This window comes from Prionailurus viverrinus, chromosome B3 (genome assembly GCF_022837055.1).
Source record: "Prionailurus viverrinus isolate Anna chromosome B3, UM_Priviv_1.0, whole genome shotgun sequence".
In the NCBI taxonomy this organism is placed as follows: Eukaryota; Metazoa; Chordata; class Mammalia; order Carnivora; family Felidae; genus Prionailurus; species Prionailurus viverrinus.
The window spans coordinates 37,795,699-37,822,500 of NC_062566.1; the positions used below are offsets into that span (position 1 = coordinate 37,795,699).

The window sequence follows — 26,802 nt, forward strand, 5'->3', positions numbered from 1 at the left end:
TATCACTTAGGTGACCGGCAAAAATCAAAGTTACATTCAAAGGTCTTTATCACAAGCTAATAATCACCTAGCACCAGAATTAAACAATAGCTATTAAACAGAAGCATCATTTATATAGTTTTTCCTGGAAACTCAAGTATATTGTCAATAACGAGGCAGCACTTTTGCACCTCAATTATATGAAGTCACCAAAGCATAATACAAAGGGCATGCAGTGAGCAAATACCTAGTCCCTCCCATATTAAATTATGGGTATAAAAATCACTTATTTTTATGTGCATTTTCTCAAAGGCTTGAAAGGACCTATTCCAAATTCTTACCCTTCGTGAGGAAAAAGTGGGAAAAGGTAATAATGAGACTGTTACATTCTATTTTTAAAGGATCTATAGGTTTTTGTGTTTTTTTTTTAACAATCTTGTCATTTTAAAAATAAGATAGATGCAAAACGCTGGCAAAGATGCAATGACAAGGACATCCAATGGAAAAGTCAATTGCTTGTGGCACCATAAATCAGTACAACCTTTTTCCACGAGGTGTGCAAGAGCTTTAAAAATATTTATATCCATTGACTCACCAATTATTTATTCTGTAAGTTTTCCATAATGTGGCTATGTCATTTTTTACAAGAACAGCAATCCAGCTTAATATGTTTACCGTATTACATCTTTAAAAGGCAGGCTCTGGAAATGCAGGCGAAACAACAGTACAGTTGATTCCCATTAGTTGCAGTAGTTAAGTTCTTACAAAGTCACCACTAACCCCGAACTGGCCAATACTGGACCATTCCTCCCAGGCAAAATACGGGCCTTTAGATTCCTGGGAGCCTCCGGTCACCACATTTTCATCAACTGATCAAACCATGGCCTGGTTTTATCTGTGTTTCTTTTTAAAGACCTCTAGATTTATCATTAATACTGAACTCACAGCCAAGACCACTGTAACTCCCACCTGAAGGAAGCTCATCTAACACATGTATTTTCTCTATAAAGCATGGAACAGCCGTATTGCACTTAGGAACACTAGACAACACTACACTAAACTTGGGGGCAATTTCAAAATCAAAATCACCAATAAAAAAAAAAACACAAAAATCTGAAAAATGTGGCACTCAATAGGCCCTGAAAAGGACACTTGTTTACAGTCAGAGAGCTGAAAAAAGCATCACCTTGTTTGACCTCAGCTGGGAACAGATGCAGGAGGTGACTCCAACTTTTTGCCTCTCTGCACACGTGGGTGTCCAAGACTGACCGTCAAAGTGCCTAGAGTCATGACTTTCGGCTTGCCAATCAAGTTTAGCAAGTAGGCAAACCTGCAAATATGGGATCTGCCTGTAATTATCGTCAACTATATGGCTTTTTAAGTTATGACAAAATTCTCAAAAAATAGATGGATAGCAGAGTAAAGACATATCCAGAAAAACCTTTTTGTCTGTTAACTCAGTGGTTCTTAACCAGGGGTGATTTAGCAATATCTGTAGACAAATGCTGACTGTCACAGTTGGGTCTAGTGGGTAGAGGCCAGGGACACTGCCGAAATGAATGATCCCAAAGAATGATCTAGTCCAAAATGTCAATACTGCCAGTAGTGAGAAGTCCTGGGAGGACCTCCTGTCCATATACAGACTTTTACATGTAACTTACTGCACCTTCTATCAATGTACACTTTCATGCCTAACATAAATAATCGTCAAGGATGGAACAGCTCATACTTTATTTTTGGTGGCCCTTGATGTTCAAATTTAACTAATGAAATCTTATCAAACCCCAATAGAGATGCAAAGCAGTTCTAAGTTACACTGAGAAGTGGGACTTCTACAGTCATTTCCACGGAGCTTGGAATGGTAACTGGGTTAACTCCAACAATAATGTACAACAGAGAGCCAGTCTGACATCTATTTTCTGTTTTAAGAACAAGTAAAAAGCCATGTATAGCCAACTGCCCAAGGCTAAGCCAGAAACCGGTGAGGGTTTGAGAGTTACCTTGTTTGAGGAAGACAATTAAAATGTCTTACTAAGTCTGGGGGCGCCTGGGTGGCCCAGTCGGTTAGGTGTCCAACTTCAGCTCCGGTCATGATCTCGCAGTTTTTTCATTCCTGAGTTCGAGCCCCTCGTCGGGCTGTGTGTTGACAGCTCAAAGCCTGGAGCCTGCTTCAGATCCTGTGTCCCTCTGTCTCTGCCCCTCCCCTACTCGCAGTCTCTCTTTCTCTCTCTCGAAAATAAACATCAAAAAAAATTTTTTAAGTGTCTAAGTCTTAATGATTCTATGAAAAAGAGACCCACCCAACATATATGGTCTGCAAACACCCCTAACTGGATAAATGCTCAACACCTCCCTCACTGCCTCCCCCATGTGGATTCAATATTACACATTTATTCAGTCTTGAATCAATCCTGTTTTTAAATAATAAATCAAGTAATTTGTAGAGTGGCCTCCAAGGTTACTCAAGAGCATTACAAAATCACTGTGCTAACATAATAAGGGTAAGTAATTCCCAACTGGGAGACCGGCTAGCAGACCAAGAACTGCACTTTAAGTTTGGAACCTGAATTCTCAGCAGCCTGAGTTTAGAGCCAAGTGATTCCTTCACCAGTCTTTAATTCTGCAAAGATGTTTTAGCTCAATTGTGCATAAATAAGCCTAAGGTATTATTTCCTGCTCTAAATATCCTCTGCTGCCAAAGGCCTTCAACTTCCTCCAGGATCCTACGGAACATGGAGATCCAAAAATTCTCCTCCACCCTTCTGCAACCCTTCTGGCCACTCTGGCTCCTGCTCTCCCCCGTTTCCAGCCTACGTTTGTGGCCCTGCGCCTGCACAAAGCCCTCTAAACCAGTACTCTTCAGACCACCAGGATCAGAACCACCCAAGGAGCTGGAGATGAAAATGGTATTCCCAGACCACTCTCCTGACCTGCAGATTAGAATCTTGGATGGAAGAATTGGGAGTCTGCATTTCCATTCCACCTCCTGGGTTTTTTGGGTTGTTGTTGTTGTTTTTGGGTTTTTTTTGGTTTTTTGGGGGGTTTTTTTGGTTTTTGTTTGTTTGTTTCAAGAATTATAGCCCCAGCCAGTTGTTAGGACAAGCAGTGGGTTTTGTAAATGATACATCACACTCAATTCTACTCCTGAAACCAGTATTACACTGTATGTTAACTAACTAGAATTTAACTAACATGGGGGGTAGGGGGGATTCCAGCTCCAGCCACAGAGGAACACCCATGACTTTCTGGCAATACCACCCTTGTAGCTTTTATTTATCACAATTGCCTCTGTTCTAAGCACCTATTAATTGCCTAACCTTAACCTCTAAACCTGTTTTAAGCATCCTCCTTAAGCTTAATCCTCCAGTTCAGAGACATACTGTTTCTCTAAACTTCCATAGCATATTGCATAGGACATGCACCACATAAAAGTAGAACTGTGGATTTCCTGGCTTCCCCAACCAGACTGGGAGCTCAAGGGTAGGGACTGTGCGCTAGACCCAGGTTCATCCCTAGTGGCCAGCATAGCTCCTGGCACATCACAATTATACCCATTTATTGAATAAACAGATGGATGGATGGATGGATGGCCTGCCTCTGAATGGCACTAGTGAACTTCAGCAATTCTACCTAACTTGTGATTAGTGTTAACGTGAACAGATAGATTCAACTGGATAACTTCCAACAGAGCAATCTTAAGTGAGTGAGGTATCTCTCTCAGGGAGCCCTACAGGAAAGAGAGGTAGTTCTGCAGAGACACTGGAGTTTGGCACTCTGTACAGTCTCAAACAAGCCAGCTCAGTGAGCATGCACACTCCCTGTGAGGAGCAAAAAGAGATGATGGAGGCAAGAACGAAGACTGGTCACCAGATAAGTTCTTCTAGGCATGAGCACATGATAATTAAACATTCTTCTCATCTTCTCATTCTTCTCATCAAAAGCCAAGACAAATGTTGTCTTGATCTTCTCATTCTTCTCATCAAAAGCCAAGACAAATGTTGTCATCAGGCCAAGAGGATCCACCTATAAAGTCTAGACTCAACTCAAGATCATTTACCCTACAAATCAGAGCTGCCCCAATTTAAAGATGGAGTTGACATTTTTTTTCATTGTCAACCTATCCTCTGACCTTTCTAGTTTTATAGATTTTCCTTTGGGAAATCACTATACCACAGCCACAGGACTTTGGAGTATGGGCCCCAAACTGTGCTCCAGAGGTTGACCCTTACTGGCATAAACCCATCAGTACAACCTCATCTCTATTTCAATTGTGGGACATGCAGAAACCCAGGCCTAAGCACATGGCATTCCCCTGCCTGCCATGATGGTTAAGACTGCACCAGCGAGAGCAAAGCTCAGGTCCTTTGATTATTACACATGTGAACAGAAAAGCATGTAGCCTTGGTTGCTGCTGGCAGCCATCTTATCAATATGAAGACATCTAGGGAGAGAAAAGCAGACCTTGGAGAAGCATGCCTGCAACCTGAAAAGAGAGCCTTTTCTCTGTTTCTAAGCCAATATGTTATCTCAATGGGTTAAGCTAAATTGGGTTTTCTACTGGCCCAAGGAGCAGGATACATGTCCACTCCTATCATTCAACCTGATCTTTCACTTTTCTCTTAATACATAAATCCACCATTCCAAGACTCTGTACACAGTCCCAAACATTCTCACCCATTCCCACCTCCACACTCATGTGTGGCCTTACCCTAAAAGTTTCTTCCCTTGTTATCAGTTATTCTTATCCTGTCTGTTCTTCTTGACTCAGGTTGGGATCCTATGCTCTCAGAGGGCAGACATCCAGGACCCCAGTTTCCTGGTCACTTCTGCATTGCCACCTAGAGTACATCACCCTTACTAGTTGTTATCCACGTTCTACCTTATACTTTTAAGTACCCTTTCACAAACACAGTCTTGCACTGAAATGTAAGCTCTCTATAACCCTTGCAACCCCTTGTAAGTGGCCCCCTTGCCCAATGTCTTGTGATTAGGAGAAAACCAATAAATCCTCTTTAGGCAAATTCAAAATGTGATTTAAGCCTCCTGATCACTGCAAGTCATAACCTCTTAATTCACATAGCAATGTAGAGGATAGAAAGGAATTTCAGATGGAACATATTTCAACATTACACAGTTGGCCATGGTCCTGTCACATTTCACAACCAGAGTGGCAGTAACAGCTGAATGAAGATCAGAAATTTACCAGGCTGCCTTCCCATCGACAGATCACTGAAGACCTTCCAAAGAAGATGCAGACTAACTCTGGGTTCTAAAAAGTATAGTCTCATACCTTTCAAACATATGTATAAAATCATGGTAGGGAAAGACCAGAATAGATTGAGAAACATGTAGGCACAGCCCCAGGCATCCAAACAACAGGCTGTGATCACCTCTCCAAGATTTTTATGTCCACTTTCACAGTTGTAACCCCAGATCCCTTTAGAGGGCCTGGGGATAGGTCAGTAAGATTTAAATGAGGGGCATGAAATAAACACATTAAGACTTATCACCATTATAAAAATGATTAGGAGATAACGAGTAAACTGAGAAACGATGTCAGGGCCAAATACCATTCTCATTGAGGATGACAACAGGAATATGGGAAAAGGTCAATTAAGTGTGGTTTTGGCATTGGTGTGTGTGTGCAGGTGGGTGCACACACACACAAGCAACAAAGATGTCTATATAGCCAGAGAAGGGTTATTACCCTGGCCCACTCAAGGTCCAACCCTTCTATGTGTGGAGTGACAGATCTACCTGCACGTGGATTTTGATGTTCCACTTGGGAGTTATTTTTAATAGCACCTCAACATGTTTTTCAACAGGTTATAGAAATGGAAGCACTACCTGATGAAATTTAAACCACTATAAATGATCTGTAAAGCCATACCTTAAAGATACACTTATCTATAATGATTGAGAGTTAATTAACAGGTAATGGTCCCCTCAATGACCAATGGTTTCTGTGACAAATGGCCAGAGCCACCATTTCAATACTGTTTCTTCATCCTCTCTCTTCCCTGAGTAACAACTGTCCTCTTCCTAAGCCCTAACTAGATTCTGAGGATTCTAGTTAGTCTGTAGGGACTGGTAAAGGAACTATGACATAAGAGATCAAAAGTCTATGGACTGAAGCATAGTTCCTCTCACAATCTCTGCATATCACATTACCACAAGGCATTTAGTTCTAGATGCTCAGGTCTGTAAACGCTCTAAAAATTGCACTTTATCATTACTCACATGGTTATGAGAGATGGTTCCCAAAGCACCCCCTGCTCTTAGGGACTCTGCCTTGACCCTGTGGAATGACCAGTCTGTTTTCACTTCTCCATCCACATTGTCCATGGTACCAAAATGGCTTCACAAACCATCAATGGCTCAGACTCTCACTGGCTCTGGGTGCTAAGGGGCCCTCTATCCTGTCCTGGCACCTGGACAGAAAGAGCAAACCTTAGGACAAAGTGACGTCAGAAAGATGGTCTCCTGGGATGCCTGGGTAGCTTAGTCAGTCAAGTGTCTGACTTTGGCTCAAGTCATGATCTTGCAGTTCGTGAGTCTGAGCCCCGCATTCAGCTCTCTGCCGTCACCACAGAGACTGCTTCGGATCCTCTCTCCCCATCTCCCTCTGCCCCTCTGACACTTGTTCTCTGTCTCTATCTCCGTCTCTTTTTTGCAAAATAAATAAACTTTAAAAAAAAAAAAAGGAAAAAAGAAAGACTATCTCATGACAGAACAGTCCAAACTCCACCTTCCTCTCTGCTTCTCTTTTGTAAAACATCTCCCCGGCTCACTCACGTCTGTGGGGCAAGAAATGAAAGAACCAAAATTAATATGACAAAAGCAGAGGGTTGAACTAAAATAGGTGCTATTCTATTAAGGGAAAACCAAATCAACTGCCCCAAAAATCTATCCACATTTTGAAATCTATTCCATGAATCCAACACAGAGGTAGATCAGCCATGCCTCACCTCAACTGTGTGGTTTTGTCTTGAAGGATAAGTCCCCAGCAAGAATCTATTTCCATGAAGCCACGTGGTTTGCAGCAACTGCTTCTCTTGGTCACCAACAGGTCAGAAAAGAACTCCCTTCAGAGTCCACGAGGACTGAAGTCAGTCCCTACCTGCCTCCTTACATTGTCTGCCAGTCAACCAGCCACACCTCATATCACAGGACTTGCTCTTCCCCCAGAAGAAGCAACAGTTGTTCCCCCTTCATCAAGTTTCCAGTTTTCCAGAATGTTCCAGCCCCACCCAATGTCCTGCCTGTCTGGCTCTACTATTTGACAGAATCAGCACATACAGAAAGGAAACAAAATCCCAAGACCTGGAATTCACCGGGATAGCCATGTCCTCCCAGGGTGTTCTTTTCAACGCACGCTGAAAGAACTACAAGATCCATCTAGGACACAAACACCCTTAGCTTACAGTTGACATTCTGATTATGTCTTAAACAAGTAAGAGTGCCTAGTCACAACAAGGCACTGTTAATACACCCAAGCAGGTTAGGTTGCATGAGGACTCTTGGATGATTCTCTTTCCCCTGTGCACAAGGCAACATGGATTTCATGGGCTGGCAACAGGGAACAACTGTTCCTGAGTTGCTTGAGCACAAAAAAAGGATGTGCCAATTTGCCAAAAATATTTGCAGCCTCTGCTATACCTGGAAGTCTGCCAGCAAAGTCAAGCAAGAACACATCTACACACACACACACACACACACACACACACACACACACACACACACGACATACTGTGCAAATATGGAGTTACAAAGAGGTTGCCTCACTAGAGATGTTTCCAGCCCTATTTATCTGCCTTTCCCCCCACTCTTTCCCTCTTTCCTCCTCTACAGAAGAATGCAGGCTCCCCCAGTACCTTAATCATTATTTCAACAAGCACCATGTGGAAGAAAGAGCAAAGAAGTGTATTATACTGTCCCTCACCCCGTAACTTTCCTATACACATCAGCCAATAAAAGAAAAGCCCTAACATCCAGTGAGCTGCTCCCTGAGGCCACCTCTAAATCTCCACGGAGATTTTGTTTGTTTTGGTAACTATACTCAAACTTCCTTTATAAAGGCGCTTCTCCCAAAAAAATTTATGATCAGAGGGTAGAAGGTTAACTTAGGAATGGATGCTCAAAGAAATGACATATGTCCCAAAGCAGATCAGAGCCTGCAAGAGTTGCAAGGCTATGGAACAGAGGTTTGTCCTTTTCAGGAAAACATGACCCTTTGTGTCTATGCTGTGCAGGGTTTTCTTCTGGGTGTTTGTGGGGAGAAGCTGTTCTAGGAATACATGGTAAACCGGAGGTCTTCCTTCCTGGTTCCCATTGCTTAAGAATCTCATTTGTCAAGATTCATGAAAAAATGCTAGAGAAAGAGATGTCCCAGAAAGCACCAGCACTGTGAGTTCAGAAAAGAGGTGCTGTGAGCTCCAGGACAGAATGGGGACTAGCGAAGAGCCACCAAGCTGGGCTGGGACCATCCAATACACACCTGGTACAGGGCAGAGCTTTCCACTTTCTAGAACATTTTCATATTTTTAGAAGGCCTAGAAAAGCAAGGAACATATTTTTTTGAAATTTCATTGTAACACAGTGTTAACTCTCATCACCATGCTGTACATTAAATGCCCCAAACTCATTCCCCTTATAACTGAATGTTTGTACCCTTTGACCAACATCTCCCCATTTCTTCCATGTTCCAGCACCTGGCAACCACCATTCTACTCTGTTTCTAGGGGTTGAGCTTTAATAGATTCTGAACATAAGTGAGATTGGATCGTATTTGTCTGGACTTATCTCACTTAGCATAATGCCCTTAAGGTCCATCCATGTTGGTACAAAGAGCAGGATTTCCTTCTTGTGGGTAAATGATATTCCATTGTATCCATATATACCACACCTCCTTTATCCAGTCTTCAATGAACATTTTTAAGGAATTTACATCCTGGAGTATTTAACATTAAGAAGAACAGGTTCAGGTAGGGAGTGACCAATTCTAACAACTACCGAGATCACTACAGGTAACTTTCCTCATTATTGTCTTTTTTTAGAGAGAAAGAGCATAAAGGAGCCAGATATGACTCCTCATTAAATCTGGGAATTTTAGGGCTGGAAGGACATCAGCTTCCCATAGGGTAGACACTCAAAAAGCCCACAATGCCCTTCATACCATCCCCAGGCTTTGCACGTGGGCATTCCCATCCTGAGTTCTCTTCTCATTCCTTGCAATCCTCCCTCTCAAGGCTCCCCACAGGAGTACTGAACACAGCATAAAATTATGCATGTGTGTAGTTAATCGTTGAATGAAAACTATTTGCCAAGGGCCAGGCATGTATCAGACGTTCCATCTTACACCATTTAATTAATGCCTGTCCCTCTCACTCGTCAATAAGCCCCTTAACAGCAGAGACCACGTCTACATTAGATACAATGATAACTACAGTCCTCAACATAGAGCCTGGCATAACTGGTATTCAGTAAATATAGGATGAATTAATAGAGCCCAACCACCTTATTGCAGAGTTGAGCATATGGAGTTCTTCAACAATTAGATGATGTGGACAAAGTCGTGCTCCTAGACAGCAACGTGCAAAAGACCAAGACCCAAGGCTTCCTCAAGAACACTGAGCGTGAAGGTTATCAAATAGTGCCTTGGAGAAACCAACTTTAAAGGAGGTATCAGATGGATTAAAAGGCTCTGAAATTGGATCGAGAGCACTGCATGCAAACCCCAGGCCAGTCCCTGGAGTGGACACCTGTGAGCGTCCTCGATAGTACTCATTTCCTCTTAACACTCTCTGCTTGCATTTGCGCTTCTGCAGAGACTGACTACATTTCTCAGCTTTGGGGTGCAAATCCTGGGGTCTAGCCCAGTGGTGGCATCCATTTCCCTGGGCACAAGGAATGGTAGAAGGCAGACACACAACCTCAACCTCCAGCTTTAGTCCATGTCAAGACTTCCACTTCCCCTGTTTCAAAGTTGGTGGGCTCTTCCAGGGGTGATGTAAGCACTCATTCCTAAGACCTAGACCTCTTGAGGGTATCTGTGCTTCAGTGAGTTGTAGACAGCTTGTGTGTGGCAGAGGCCAACATACAGAGGAAAGTAGAGCCAAGAGAATCCTAGAAGCATGGACTAGATCCCCAATACAAGCATGCATCTCTGGAACAAATCATACCTGAAGCCCATCCCATGGCTGGATTTCTCAGTCAAAAGAACCACTCAATTCCCTTTATGGTTTAAACCAGTTCAGGGTCAGTTTTCTTTTGTTGGCAAAAGAATCCTAGAATAATATTTGGTGTATGACAATGGTTAAGTAAAAGGGAGATACCATTTACTTCAAAAGGACATCTTACCGATAAACAAGTGAGAAAAGCCTCCCACCACGACTGCACTTCCCAAGTCGTAAATATTCTATGCATTTTTGTATTTTAAATTTACTTCTTTATAGTCATCTCTACACCCAACATGGGGCCCGAACTCACAATCCCGAGATCAAGAGTCAAAATGCTGTTCTGACTGTGCCAGCCAGCCAGTCTGGTATTCTGTGCTTCTTATGGAAGCATTCATCACCAAGTTCTTCTCAATAATCTTTTCACCTAGTATATTATACAAATGGTTTCTAAATAATCTGCAACTTGGCAAAGCAGCTAGAGCAGCCAGAAGGTTAAAAAGGTTGAAAGTCACTGATAATGGCTCAATACAAAATGGAAACAAGCATCCCTGATGTTGTATTAAGTATATAAATAATCACGTCCACAGGCACAGAGTCATAGAGTTTATACTTATGTGTAAAGAATAGGACACTACAGATCCTTTCGTAGTTCCCAAGCGGGATGACTGGGTATTCACGCCGTTGTGTGACATGTGCCTCCCTAAAACCTTGTTATGACATTGGGATGTTACCCATCTGACATTCAGGAAAAAAAAAAATCACAGTACACGAAGACACCCACTGTATAAAGGGGGATATTATCTACTGTGGCCTCTTTGGCTCATTGTCTCCCCATCAACACCCCTCTCCACCTCCCCGGCCCCCACGCATGTTATACACAAGGAGGTATCTGGGCACATGAAGTACCAGTCAAGCATGGTGACCCCTGGGTGGTCACCCTAGGAGTGGTCGTCAGTAGAGATGGTTCCCTGCACAAGATCAGCCAGAGAAGAAGAGAGACAGGCATAGCCTTGTGAGAACTATGCAGGGACAAAACCAGAAAAGTCCAACTGTCTGAAATCCACGGGGCAAATTCCAAGGACAGAAATGAGAGAAAGGGCCAAGAAAGTCAAGGAAGTCAAGAGCATGAAGGAAGAGTGGGGAAGGAAAAGAGGAATTTGGCCAGGAGTGGACAATAATAGCAATGGTCAACACACAGCAAGCACAGCATTGCGCAAGATCTTCACCTGCATCAGTTCTCACTGAATTCTCACACAAACCCACGAAGGTATTATTCTTATTTTGATCAATTATGGAAAATGTTAAACATACACAGAAGTATGGAGAACAGTCATTATGAAACATCACTGTAACACAGCTGCTGAAGTCCCCCGTGCGGGTGGATTCTTAATGGATCTGGGCTCCTTCTACCTTCTCACCAGTGGCCCTGTCCCCAAGAACCAAAAATGCATCAGCAAATCAGGTCAACAAGCTTGGACAAAAATGGGAGTCAACCTCCTAATTCTGACTTCATAAGCTTATGGCCTGGTTCCTGAAACCTGCCAATCTTCCCTCACCTGAGGAAGAACAGCATCTGTGTCTGTTCTGTCCTCCACAATAACCGTAGCAAACATCCACGGGACAGCAGAAGAGAGTTTCCACATCTCAAAGTTCAGGAAATGATCTCTGAATCCCTCCCCTTCTCCATACATCCCATTAGGGACATACCAATGAATCTTCGCACTGAACTCACTGGCCACGTTACCCAGGAATATGTTAATTTTGTCTTTTCAACTAGATCACGCACTGCACCCCTGTGAATCCGCTGCCTGAACCCCTTCAAGATCAAATCCAAACTACCGCCGCCAGGCAGAAAGGCCGGCCATATCCTGGCTTCCACTTACCTCTCCAGTTTGTCACCATCCTAATACCCTATCAACATGGAACATCTTGGGACTTCCACAGTGAGCTCCCAGCCTGCAACTGTTTTCCCACCTCCTCTGCATTGACTGAGAGGCCTTCCCTCCTTACCACCACCCGCCAACATTCCCAACCAGCCTGGCTCTGGCTAACATTCCTTTCTTTCCCTCCCTCTGGAAGCCCTTTGTGATAAGCTATCCCACCCTAAGAACCGGATGGGTACCATGCCTCTGCAATCCTTAATACCTTGTACATGTCTCTCTCTGCACACGTACCACATTTTATAGGGGTTGGGTCTTAGGTTCTCCCACCCCCACTGTTACAGAGTGCTTCTTGAGAAGCATTTACTCATTTTTTTAATTTTTTTGCTGTTAAGTTTAATGGAAACCCAGGACACAATGAGTTCATTTGGACTGAGTTTAAGTATGACTATTCATACATACCTGCACAGTCAACAGCTGGAGGTCTAGTAGTTAAGTACAAATATTTACTTTTGCTCACCTTTTTAGTGTCCTGTGCCTAACAACGGGCCTGACACATAGCTCTTCAGATTATGTTTATTGGAAGAAACAAGCCAAAGGGGGAGATGATGACCAGATGGACAGCAGGAAGCATACTTTCAACTTTTAAAAATCTCTCCAAAGAGCTTCATGGCTAGTGGGTGTTTAGATGTCCGACTGACCCTTTGAGGGAATGAACACCTGAGTTAATGACCCATCATCCACTGGTACTCCTTCCTTCCAGTTCCACAGGGGGCTAGTAATCCTAGGGTTCAGGTTTTTGACAGACAGGTTTGGGCTCACTCTGCTCCCACCCTCCATGGTGATGCTGACTTTAATCACACCCTCTGTGAGACCCTTGTCTGAAACCAAGTACCGACTTCTTAACCCTCCCCACTAAAGGTGCACTATCACCCCCAACACGGACACAATGCTTTTCCAGACCTGGGCCTACTCAGTGGTGCATGTGTTAGAAATGCCACAGTCACCGCCCCCGAAGACTAAGCAAAGTGCACTGGTCCAGGTACAAATCCCACCCACCACCCATTCCTGGCACATAGAGAACAGGACAACTCTCTCCACATCCAAAACACGATACGTGTATAACATGAAAATGCTTCTGAAAGAGCACGTTTATCAGTCCTGCCTTGGAACTGGTCTACTCAAAATTTGACTAAGGTTGGGCGGGGTGGGTGGTGGGAAAGCACCAGGAAGAGCAAATCATCAATTCTTTCCCCCAAAGCAAGCTATGGTTTCTACTTTGAGGTTAGCCTTAAAATTTAGTTTCCACTGGTATGCTCTTTACAAATCACAACTGAACCATCCTTAATTCCCCACCAGAGGCAAGTGACAGGATACTGTACTTTAAGGTCTATTGTCATTTTATGTTTCCCTGAAAAATAAAGATGTTTTATTATGGTAATCAGCAGGTTATAAAGCACCCACCCTCTCTCCAGAGTAAATCAAATCAGATCTTCTCTCATAGTTTTTTAAGGCATTCTATTTGTTCTCAGAAGCTTGAACAATTTCTCAGAATGACAGTCCTACGTTTATTGATTCACAAATGGCCTCAGTCTGTCACATAGGGATATTTTATTTCCCATACAAAGGGGTCAGAAGGTAGAATTTAATCTTTTAATTTACAGGTAATACTTCACTTTTTTTTTTTGTCTCTTTGGAAGTGTACATGGAACCATGTGAATGTAGGAATCCAAGTAAGACCCCAAATGTAAAACCAAGGAGGAAGGATATTCTCAAGGCCCCTCTAGCCACAGAAGACAGAATCTGCTTCTGTAAGTACATCTTCCTGAAAAGACTTCCCAGTTCCAAAATTTGCCACCAGTTTATTCATCTGACACAGGTGAGTTCCAATCTCACACTTATGAAGCTTTGGACAAACTGTTACATGTAATGCAAAACACTTGGTAACAAGACTTTGCAGGGAGAGAACCTGGAGGAATGAGAGCTAGTGGAGTAGAAACGCTTCTAGGTGCTCAATACCACATGGCCATTAATGACTGTCTCCTTAAACTCTCGGTACAAGAACAGAGGTAATGTTCCAAGGGTAACCACCAAGACAGGCTGGTGTTTAAGGCCTGGGAAAAGCAGAGTTGCTGGACAGATAGAAAGTGAAGACATTTAGCAGCTTCCCGAATACCATACAAAGAAAAGGGTGCCCTCAATCAATGTCTGAAGTGGGCTCTTAAGACCCAAAAAATCCCCTCAATACAGGAGCCGAGCCATCAGTCAGGCTTGACGTTGATAGAATCACCCCTTTAAAACTACCCTTTGTACCCTTATTATCCATCATCTAGCCTTTTGCATGAGCCCAACCACAGGGTAAGCCATCCAGGACAGTGGGCTAGGAGTAAGGCCCAGCTGAGGGACTGAGCAAATAAATCACTTCTCCCCTTGAGGCTCAGTTGCCTTATCCATGAAATGGTTAAGTTCTAAGCTTCCAGTGAGACAATCTTCTTTTATTAACTTTATATAGTGCATGGCCTGACTTCACCTTCCAGGAACTAAGGCCCTCCGGGTAAACTGGTTCAGCTTGTGGATTAAGAAAGCACCATGGGAGGACTAGCCCCAACCCCTGAAAATCAAGGTGCTGTTAGTCCTAGAGATCAAGGGACTACTTATTTATACTATTTGTTTAGAAAATGCTTTTTAATATTTATTTTGAAAGAGAGATAGAGAGCAAGCAGGGGAGGAGTAAAGAGAGAGGGAGACAGAGAATCCCAAGCAGGCTCCGTGCTGTCAATCAATGCAAAGGGCTCGAACCCACAGACTTTGAGATCATGAACTGAGCCAAAACCAAGAGTTGGACGCTTAAGCAAATGAGCCACCCAGGCACTCATTTTAGAAAGACATGTTTTAAAAAAAAGAATGTTTTAAAAGAAAACATCTTTTAAAAACAACATCACAGCATCAACAGATTGGTCAGGAAAGCATTCCATGAACTTGATAAAGCCCTAGCCAGAGAGCATCCATGCATCACTTTCCTCTCTCCCACAACAAAAGCACAGCTGAGCCTGGACAGCAGTGAGCTGACCTCCCTCCGACCACTACGCACACATCCACATGATTACAAAACTCCACACACGGTCCAAAGAGGCACGACAACAGATATACTGTGCCAATCAACAGTATTTCACAAGGAGGCAAAAAAAAAAAAAAATCCATTTCTCTTCAACTATCCTCAATCATCAGGAAGTCATTTTCCTTCAATCCTTTTCAAAAATGCACCCAGATTCGTGTCACAGAAGGAAAAAAAAAACAAAGAAGAAGAATATCAGAAGCACTTTGGGCTGAGAAAAGGGATACGGACCTTTACCGGAACCCATGATCTAGGACTCACAGGCATTTTAAGGGACTATCAAGGGTTCCTGAGTGGCTTAGTCAGATGAGCATCCAACTTCGGCTCAGGTCATGATCTCACAGTCCATGAGTTTAAGCCTCGCGTCAGGCTGTGTGCTGACAGCTCAGAACCTGGAGCTTGCTTTGGATTCAGTGTCTCCCTCTCTCTCAGCCCCTCCCCTGCTTGTCCGCTCACACACTCTCTCTCTCTGTCTCTCAGAAATAAACATTAAAAAAAACAAAAACAAAAACAAGGGACAATCATAGAGAAATGGTTCCAAGCCTGGCTGTCCCTTAGTAACACCTGGGCAGCCTTAAAAAAAAGCCCATGCCAGGGTCCCAACACTAGTTTAACTAGTCTGGACTGGGCCCTGACCATTTGTAGTTATAAATGCTTCCCAACTCTGCACACCACTCATTAAGAGGCTCTTCAAACTACAAAGCAAGTTAGCATTAGGCAACTGTTTTGCAGCACTAATTTCAGGATACGGGATTTCCGACAGAAACGTCAATCGACAACAACAAAACAGGAACAGTAATGACAGAAATGAAGTGAAGGTCATGTGTTTCCATGTGTCATTTTAAGGAAGAAAACTCCACAAGCACGTTAATGAAAACCAAATGCTAGGAATGGAGGGTGGTGGTGATTTCACAACTTTATGCGTTTGTCAGAAACCCATACACATACACACGACGGACTTATTGCATGGAAATTAAAAATAAATTTAAAACATACTCAGAAAAAAAAAAGTGATACATTCATTTATTCTAGGAATTCTCAATCTTCACTAAATGCTAGAATTACCCAGGGAGTCTTTAAAAATCTGGCTGTCCCGGCTGCACCCCAGATCAAGGACATCAGAACCTCTGGTGGGCATCTATAGTTTTTGAAGCTCCGCAGGTGATTCCAATGGGCAACCCTGTCTCCCAATTTCCAGAACAGTAAGAAAAATCAGGCCCAATGGACGTTAACACATATCCATAAAAACATGGCTTCCAACAAGTCATCACATCTTCTACCTTCCACCCATTCAGGGAAGTTCACTAAAACCTACATTTTTTTGTCTATCAACTTTTGTTTGGTTTCAGGATATCCTCGTGACCCACAAGACAAACAAAAGAGGTGCCATGATACCCACCAGCAGCCTACACCATCGTCTGCAAACGTGCTGAAAGGTTTTAAAGCACGGCAGTAGATCTGAAACATCAACAACTCCTGGATGAGCGGTACCGAGACACTGACTGCTGACCCCACCCTGGAGTTTTCTGATTCAGTAGGTCTCTGGGGTGAGGCCGCAGAATCTGCATTTCTGTTTGTCTCATATATATATATGTGTGTGTGTGTGTATGTATATATATATATATATATACATACACACACACACACATAATACATGAGTTCATTCATTTAGTCTGCAAGAGCGCACGCACAAGCCTACACGGGAGGGGGGAGAGGGGGAGAGAGGGGGAGGGGGAGAGAGGGGGAGAGGGGGAGGGGGAGAGAGGGGGAGAGGGGGAGGGGGAGAGAGGGGGAGAGGGGGAGGGGGAGAGAGGGGGAGGGGGAGAGAGGGGGAGAGGGGGAGAGGGGGAGAGGGGGAGAGGGGGAGAGGGGGAGAGGGGGAGAGGGGGAGAGGGGGAGAGGGAGAGAGGGGGAGAGGGAGAGAGGGGGAGAGGGAGAGAGGGAGAGAGGGAGAGAGGGAGAGGGAATCCCAAGCAGGCTCTGCACTGTCAGTGCGGGGCTTGAACTCATGAATCATAAGATCATGACCTGAACCAAAGTTGGAAGCTTAAGTGACTAAGCTACCCAAGCGCCCCACTACTCCCCTCCCCTCCCAGAATTTGCATTTCTAACAAATTCCCAGGTGCTGCTGCTTGGAGACCATGTTCTAAAGCAAAGTGAACTAAATAGAGACTTGAAAGCCAGTGCTGAAGCTAAACCAGACAGTTTTTCGGTCACGACAGCCACAGCGCAGAGACTACTGGTCAGTTTCAGTGAACAAGTTCTTTTTACAAAGTGACCTTCAGCAAGACATTACAAAGATCTGCAGGTAAGTAAAGCAGAACAGATTATCTCTCATCTAAAGGCAACGTGCTACTCAAAGGGTGATGCACAAACCTAGGCATCACCTAGAACGGGTTACAAATGCAGCATCTCAGGCCTTACTCCAAACCTTACTGGGTCAGAAAGTATCTGAATAGGATCCCTGGAATATAAAATGCACATTAAATCAGCCTTGACCAGTTCCCTCACTCACACCACCATTACTGAGCACCTACTCTGCATAAACCCTAGCAGTCAACTGCGCAGACAAGCCTTTACACTCCTGGAGCTTCTATGGGGCAAAGGATAAAACTCAAGCCCAGAGCTGTTGGACTAGGCAAGGTCACAGAGCCAGCCAGTGGTAGAGACAGGTTTAGAACTCATGTCTCTTAAACCCTGTACAGTAGAAATTATACAGGCCACTGCCTCTATCAATATCACAAACATAATTCCAAGCCAAGAGGATACCAAAAAATAAATTACAAGTCAGGGGCACCTGGGTAGCTCAGCCGGTTGAGCGTCAGACTCCTGATTTCGGCTCAGGTCATGATCTCACGGTTCATGGGTTCGAGCCCCATATGGGTCTCCATGCTTAGCAAGAAGCCTGCTTGAGATTCTCTCTCCCTCTACCCCTCCCCTCCACCTGTGCACTCCAATAAATCAAAAAATAAATAAAGTCAGTTTCTACACATATTAGGAGACCTAATTTTTCTAATATTCATTAATGTCTACTCTGACCAAACATTGCTAGATTATATTGGCCAATGCAGGGTGTTTATGTAGATAGGTTTTTCTCAGATCTCAGAACCGAATGAATAAACAAGTGTTAGGTGGAAAAAACATTTTGACCACAGGCATTACCTACTATTCGAGATCTTCCCTTTGGTAATTAAAATGGGACCCAGGCCCCATTAATCAAAACCAACAGCAAACATTTTGGTTCACATCATAAGCACACAGTCAATCACCTAAACCTCAAAGCCACCAGAATGGGGATCTTGACACATCACTAACTCCTAGTAATTCACAAGGTTCACTGCATGGGGTCGTCCTGAACAGCTGCCCACAGACTGCAGGACATAAAGACCAACTTCCCTGCCTGGGCAGAGTGCCAGGATGGCGGGTAGGCCTGGTGCTAATATCAGCAAACACCCATAAAGACATAAATATTGTCATGATTTAAATCCTCTAAGCATTGCCCACAGGAGGCAAACTTTCTTGTTCAATAATTAATGAGGTGAGGAAGAAGAATATTCTCAGAACAAAAATCAGCTAATTATCTTAGTCTCTCTAAATGTATGTGTAAAATAATCCTTACCGTCTAAAAATTTGAATTAGAGCTCGTAACTAAATGAAAATTGGACCCAAATGGATCACTGTTCGGAGGGGAGGGGAGGGAAGGGAAGGGAAGGGAAAGCAGACAGACCCCAAGCAACACAGCCCCACCAGCTTTCCCTGACTCGCCCACCTCAAAGCTGCACAACGTGAGAATCCCAGACCATCTGCTTCACAATCTTGTCAACGTTCAAAACACATGGTCCTGGGCCCAAGAGGTCACACAGTTAACGAACCTCTCTGAATGGATCCCTGAACACCTAAAATTTTGAGGCCGAGTACCCACCTGGCCTAGGTACAGTTGAAGGAGAACCGTCAGACTCATTACTTCATCTTACCTTCACAACTGTGCAGCATCGATATATCTCATTTTCTGAGGAAGATCCAATCAAAGAAGCTGAGTGCTTTGCCCAAGATCATACACCAGGTAAGCAACCATGGCTAAGACCCCACATTCAAGGTTTGTCAGCTCAAATCAAGGCATCCAATCCACACAAATCAAAGAACAGGCAAGCATGGTCCTGTTGCCCAATCAGTATTTACCATGTGAAGAGCAATGTTCTTAAAAGAAAAAAAAAAAAGAAAAGCAGAGATTTGGTCCCTTTTTTGTAGGGTATTTCAGGGGCTGTTCTGGGCCCTACTTACCAGATAGCGCCATGACTGCCAAGAGGGTCAATCACACATGCTGCAAGGGGCTGTGCTGAGCAGCTGGCTTTGTATGAGCACCACCTATCATGCCAATGGCCTGATGAAAGTTCACGTAGCTTCCAACTATTCCCAGTGAATACAATTCCAAGTAGCTTAGACTCTTCTTTCCATTAAGTAAACCTGGGTCATTCATCACCTGGGAGCTAGCCACACTCTCTCTCAGATGATTCCTAAATGGACTGGCTTCAGGAGACCCACCTGAGGCCCCATCTAAGCTATAGATCCCTGAATCCCTTTCAGCTTGGAGATAATGATTCAGAGACAAATAGCAAATCCATTTTAGCACTGGGGTAGAGGAGACGGAAGTCTCAGGTTTCCACGTTGAGTGGGGAAGGCCCAAGTAGAACAAAGAAACTGTAAGCCATGTAAGGAAAGATGGATAAATTCAACTCCATCTCCTTTTTAAAAATGTACATGGCAGGGACGCCTCAGTGGCTCAGTCGGTTGGGCATCCAACTTCAGCTAAAGTCATGATCTCATGGCTCATGAGTTCGAGCCCCACATCAGGCTCTGTGCTGACAGGTCAGAGCCTGGAGCCTGCTTCGGATTCTGGGTCTCCCTCTCTGTCCCTCCCCACTTCTCTCTCTCTCTCTCTCTCTCTCTCTCTCTCTCACACACACACACACACACACACACACACACACACAGTAAACAAACATTAAAAAAAATCTCTTTAAATATTCAATGCAATACACACTATAAGTTCAATGACAAATGATCAACTAGGAAAAATTACTTGCAACTCTCACAATAAAGAACTTTCTTAAGACTTCCAACAAATGAACAATAAATAGACCAATAACCTAACAACAACAACAACAACAACAACAATGGCACCAAAGTATGACCATGCAACAAGGAAAGTCAGGAAAGGAGTTCTTTGAGAAGATGTTCAACCCCACTGATAAGAAAAACACGTATTAAAACTACAGCAGGACACTTTTTCATCTGTTGGAAAGACAGAGATCAAAAAGTCTAACAGTATGGATACAGGATTGGAGAAAGGAGAATTCCTTTACATCTTTCCTTGAAGGAGAAAAATTTGGTGTTGTCCATCAAGCTGTAAAATCTCTAGTTCTACTTTTAGGATTTTACTTTATAGACAAATTCATGCATACACCATATACCATTTATTCATGGATGTTAAGAACCCACCAAATATCAGAGACCAAAAAAATATCTATCAATAGAGAACAAGGGAAGTTATGATGCATCCACATGACAGAGGACTAAGCAGCCATTAGGGGAGCCTGGGGAACTTGGTTGAGCATTCAACTCTTGATTTCAACTCAAGTCATGATTCCAGGGTTATGGGATCTAGCCCTATGTAAGACTCTGTGCTGGGCATTGGAAACTGCTTAAGATTCTTTCACTCTCCTCCCTCTGCCCTCTCCCCCACTCATGCACACACACTCTAAAGTGAAAATAAATTTAAAAAAAATAGGCAGTTCTCTAAGTACTGATATGCAAAGACCCATGAAATATAGAGCAAAACACTCGGAAGTAAACAGTATGTGATCACCTGTGATTTAAAATACATATAGTTGTGGGGCACCTGGGTGGTTCAGTTGGTTAAGCGTCCAACTTCGGCTCAGGTCATGATCTCGCAGTTCTTGGGTTCGCGCCCTGCATCAGGCTCTGTGCTGACAGCTCAGAGCCTGGAGCCTGCCTCGGATTCTGTGTCTCCCTTTCTGCCCCTTCCCTTCTCGTGCTCTCTCTCTCAAAAATAAACATTAAAAATTTTTTTTAAATATAGTTGTATATAATAATATACACATACATGCACATTTGTCTACCCCTAGTTTATCTCTGGACAGACACTTAAAACATAGGAGAAGCTGCCTGAGAGAAGGTACGTGACAGATGCAGGAAGGAGAATTACTGCCACCACATATCTACCCTCCATTTGTGTTCTGCTTATTCAGGAAAAAATAAAAATAAAAATAAAAATAACTAAGAGAGGCAGAGATTGGAGACGGGGTGGTGTGAAAGAAACCAACTAGGTGTTAAGTTGTAGCCCATTCTCCCCTACATCTCTCTTCAAGTAAGTAATCTGACAGTACTTGTTAAAAACCCTGAAAATATTCCTTCAGCCCATGTAATTCCACTTGTAGCAATCTGTCCCAGAATGCTGAAAAAGCTTTTTATACGAAGATGGCTGTTGAAGTATTATCTCTCATCATTAAACAATGCGAACAATGGGTGTTGGCCATGCCTTTCAATAATACTCAGTTCTGCTACAGAGAAGAAGAGAATGAATGGATCAAACTTACAGGATACGTGACTTACAGAGGGTAAACAAGCACACAGCTTGTGTGACGTGGTAGCTACAAAGAAGTAGAACACATACACACTGAACATAGATAGGAAGGGACAGAATGACCAAGTGGTCACCCAGTATTCTTGAGCAAACACCCAAATATGGTCACCCATTGGTGACACCCATTCTGGCCCAGTTGGTGTATTATGGGAGAAGAAAAGCTCTTGATGTTCAACAGGAGCTTTGATAAGAGACACATGTGGCCAGGAATGCTTCCTCCTGAATTCCTGCAACAGACCAAGTGTATGGGGTCCAAGAACCTTCTGTTTTCTGAGCCTTCTGGCTCATTCTCAGTTCTGTCCTTGTAATCACATCATCAGCAGGGAAGGGCATGGTGGCTAATAGACAGGATATACGAACACTACCCAAGCCAGCACACAAGTACTGTGGTCCACCTATCCTGCCGGACCTACATGCCTTAACCTAATCTCTCTCCTTGCTTCTTACTGTGTATTGAGATTGACACAAACTGAATTAATTTCAACACTTTAATTTGGCCTGGGGGCCCAATTTTGACTTCTTGGATAATGTCTTCAGAGCCTACCATACCATCAGGATAATTTTCCACCACTACAAATATAGCAAATGATCAGGTCAGTTGATATAGCCACTGAAGTGGCTGTATCAGTTTAAACCACATTTACACAATTTGAAATAACATAAGCATTGTCAATATGAATTGGAAAATAATATAAATATAAACTATATTAAAATTTTCCTAATTTTATTCCAAGTATGCAAACATCTACTAAAAAAACTTAAAGGAGGGGGTGGTGCCTGGCTGGCTCACTCAGAAGGGCATGCAATTCTTGATCTCAGGCCCATGAGTTTGAACCTGAGAGAACTTAAATAAAACTTAATAAAAGTAAAAAACAACAACAACAACAAAAAACAACTCTAGGAAAAGCACTAAAATATTAACAACTGTCTCCAAGATAAATACCTGCATGTTGTGTTTAAAGTATTTGTTATATTTTACACGTTATTTTTATAATCTGGAGAAATAAGTTTTTAAATGTTGGGGTGCCTGGGTGGCTCAGTTGGTTGGGCGTCTGACTTAAGCTCAGGTCATGATCTCATGGTTCGTGGGTTGGAGCCCCGCATCGGACTCTGTGCTGACAGCTCAGAGCCTGGAGCCTTCTTCGGATTCTGTGTTTCCCTCTCTCTACCCCTCTCCTGCTCGCACTTTATCTCTCTCTCAAAAATAATTGTTTTTAAAGTTTTTAAATATGCACCGAAAGAGACTAGAAGGAAATCTATCAAAATGACAAGTTGCTGTGGGTTTTGGAGTAACTATTTTATTCTTCCGCTTTTGTATGAGTTCAGTAATGATCGCATTATACTTCTACAAAGATAAACAAAAAACACATTTTTCTCTTTGAGAAAAAGAGGCGGGCAGTGGTTAAAACCCTCAAGATAAAAGCCAGCCCATGAAGCAAGAGTTAAAGCCTTACTATACTCAAGCTATAAATCTCCGTGAACTCCAGGTTGAAATAAAATCTGTCAGAATCTTCCTATCTCAACTGTGGGAACAAGGTGGAAGTTTTCTGCAAGGTTCCCAAGGCAGGAGTTCATCTTTGGGACTGACTCGCTACTATTTCCCCAAGGATGTGAGGTCACTTCTGTCCCTGAGAGATATTAGAGTGCAGTGACCCTCCTGCTGTGCTCAAACACCTGTACACAGTAACAAGTGATAAGCCAGGTGGATTCTTGTAAGTAAGTTTTGTCTTAAGTAAGGTTTGTCTTAAGGCCACCTGAGTGACTCAATAGATCAAGCACCTGACTTAAGTTCAGCAACTGACTTAACTCAAAGTTGGTGAGTTCAAGCCCTGTGTCAGGCTCTGTGCTGACAGCTCAGAGTCTGGAGCCTGCACTTCGGATTCTGTGTCTCCCTCTCTCTATGCTCCTCCCCTGCTTACACTCTGTCTCTGTCTCTCTCTCTCTCAAAAAATAAAATAAACATTCAAAAAAAGTTTTTCAAGAAATTTCTTTTAAGAAAAGAAATTAAGAAAAAAAAAAAAACAATACAGGCCAGTGGTTTCTTGAGGCAGAAGCATGAGAATTTTATCCCCATCCCCAGCAGTACAAGGCCAAAGGTCTCAGTCTAACTCGTCAGGACACTCAGCGTCCCTCCCAGAAGAGACCAAATCTTGCCATATAGTCAACATCACCTAAAATGCTCTCTGCAGAATCCAAAGAAAACTCCAGATTCTAGCGCCCAACACTTCACAACCTCCCTAGTTGTACCAGCTGTAGGATGCGCTCCTCACCAAGGGTCCAAAATCCATCCCACATTCCCAACACCCATGTCCCTAGAACTTTCCCTTGAAGCCTTCCCAAGAATCAAAAAGAAGCTCATGGCTCAGGGTCTCTTTGGTACCATAAGGGCATGGGTGCACGTGCCTGCATATGTACACAAGTCTATACACCGGAGATGCACATATAGGGTGTAATGGACTCTGCACAGGCCATCTGTTGCTGTACGTCACACGTACTGCAATACCCACACATACACTTAAGTCTATTTAACACCACGGTCCAAGTCTTCAGTTACTCATCGCTTCATCTGCACACATACAGGATAAGCTCCCTGACGACCAGAGCCGGCGTCTGTAACCCTTCCATCACCTGCCACACAGAAACACGATTACCAAACTGGCCAAGAGAACCAGAAATCACTTGGGACAGAGTCTGTCAGAGATTCATTTGGACCAGCATCCTGGTTGATGGAGACCTGAGGTTCTAAGTGTTTACTTCCCTTTGGAGGCAGGACACCTTTAAGATCTGAGGGACCCTACCCAGCAAATGAAGTCCGTTAAACTACTGCAGGAAGATTCTCTGAGACCACTGTAATGAGCCAGGCCACCCCACAGCAGGGGCCACTCCTGGGTCCTGGTGTTGGCTTCCCTGGGCCTTGAAGGGGACCCTGAGGAGACGCAGTAGCATAGCCCGAGGAACGCATGCGCGCAGACCAGCAGCCAGAGTACCCAAGAACGATGGTTACACATGTACATGCGTCCGTGTCTCAAGACAATGCACCAGTGTTTTCATACTCATTAGAAAAACAGATATAAATTTTTTCCCCTTATTTTGTTTATTCCATTTGTTGAGTATCGACAGAAGAGAAAATAATAAATGCACAGTCTACCTGACCAAGCCCATCACTGCCACTCTTGACCACCCTTCATGCCCAATTCTGGCATTAATGCAGAACTAAAGTCTCACGGGGCACCTGGGTGGCTCAGTTGGTTAGGTGTCCGACTTCGGCTCAGGTCATGATCTCATGGTTCTTGAGTTTGAGCCCCGCGTCGGGCTCTGTGCTGACAGCTCAGAGGCTGGAGCCCGTTTCAGATTCTGTCTCTCCCTCTCTTTCTGCCCCTCCCCTGCACACGCTGTCTCCCTCTCCCTCTCCCTCCCTCTCTCATAAACATTTAACCACTTTTTTTTAAAAGAAAAAAAAAGAACGAAAGCCTTTAGAATGCTCCTCTCCCAACGTCTCTTCCAGCAGTTCCCACTGGCAGCACAGGTACTGGCCCAACACCACACCACAGAGAGTCTTGAGGACACAGAGGATCAGCAAGCCTCGGCAGGATGGCAAGGCCGCGATGTAGACAGAGAAGGCAGTGGTGCTGAGTGCTGAGAGAGGAGGGTGACATCCGGGAGGCCTCAGCTCTGCTGAACACCAACAGCACCTGGGGAGATACCACCCCCCAGGGGCTCAGTCAGTACATCCCTTCAACCGCCCCAGGGGTCTCTTGGGGCAAAACAGCCCACAAATGTAACTAAGCCCAGGTCCCATTTCCCGCAAGGCACAAGGGATACGCTATTATGAAAGGTACAATAAAAAAACCAAGTACAGGAAGCCAAAACAGGCAAGAAAAAGCAGAATGAGCCAATTCTCACCCATTTCTCATACCTGAGAAGATCCGACTGAACTCAGACATCACCACAGAAAAGAAATGGTCCTAACCTCAAGCACGGTTCTGCCAATGGCCCGAGAAAATATGTCCAGACAAAGAGGGTGGGGAGGTCCTTAAGGATCTGGCAAATGACCCCATTTCCAAAGTGAACACGGGGATATATTCAATCAATGCTAGTGGAACCGAGTCACAAACTCGTAAGCACAGGTTACTCACATGGTGCTTTTAAATCATCTCTAAAAGATGGGTATACATTCCAGGGAGTTCTGAGAACGTTGTACATATCCCCCTCATTTTGTACGAGAAGATGTGTCACCTAAGGACACATGGCTGGCTTTAGCAACTTAGCTGTAAGAAGCAGATTGAACATAGCCAAGAGGCAGGGCAGGGTTCTAGATAAAAAAGATTTATAGCCAGACAGAATAGGACAAGAGTCATGCGACCTTGAGCACGTGCCTTCCATTCCCCAAGACCCAGCCTCCTTACATGTCAAACTGGAACAGCGACAGCATTCTTGTAAAGAAGCTCTAACATGAACTAATGCACACAAACACCACGGTGGCAGCTAGAGTGAGGACTACAACATTGTTACTCTCATCCTTTCCAAAATGAAGGCAGATACTTTCTGACGTGAAATCCTTTGGATTCTAAGCTCTTCTCTATTCACCTGATTAGGAGACCCATCATGGGCAACAGAAACAGACTGGAACTTCCAGATCTTACCAAAGTTTTTCAAACATCTGTAAAACTCCATGAATTAAAGCAAACAGGGGCATCTGGGTGGCTCAGGTCGTTAAGCGTCTGACTTCGGCACAGGTCATGATCCCACGGTTCATGGGTTCAAGCCCCATGTCAGGCTCTGTGCTGACAGCTCAGAGCCTGCAGCCTGCTTCATGCTCTGTGTCTTCCCATCTCTCTCTCTCTCTCTCTCTCTCTCTCTCTGCCCCTCCCCTGCTCACGCTCTTTCTCAAAAATAAACATCAACAAAAATTAACAAAGAGAAGCAAACATATAATACACATATGAACACAACCCAACTGATGGCAAATTCTAAAGCCAGCGGTCC

The 26,802-nt window shown here is 43.8% G+C and overlaps 1 protein-coding gene and 1 non-coding gene across 4 annotated transcripts in view; one reads left to right on the forward strand and one right to left on the reverse strand.

Annotated features, from left to right (window-relative positions):
- The window catches only part of TLN2 (talin 2), a 456,802-nt gene that overhangs the window by 309,572 nt on the left and 120,428 nt on the right, over positions 1 to 26,802 (reverse strand). The gene's annotated exons all lie outside the window — the stretch shown is intronic.
- Positions 10,795 to 10,898, forward strand: LOC125169359 (small nucleolar RNA U13). The gene has a single exon (XR_007153664.1). It is a non-coding gene; the product is annotated as a small nucleolar RNA U13 (small nucleolar RNA).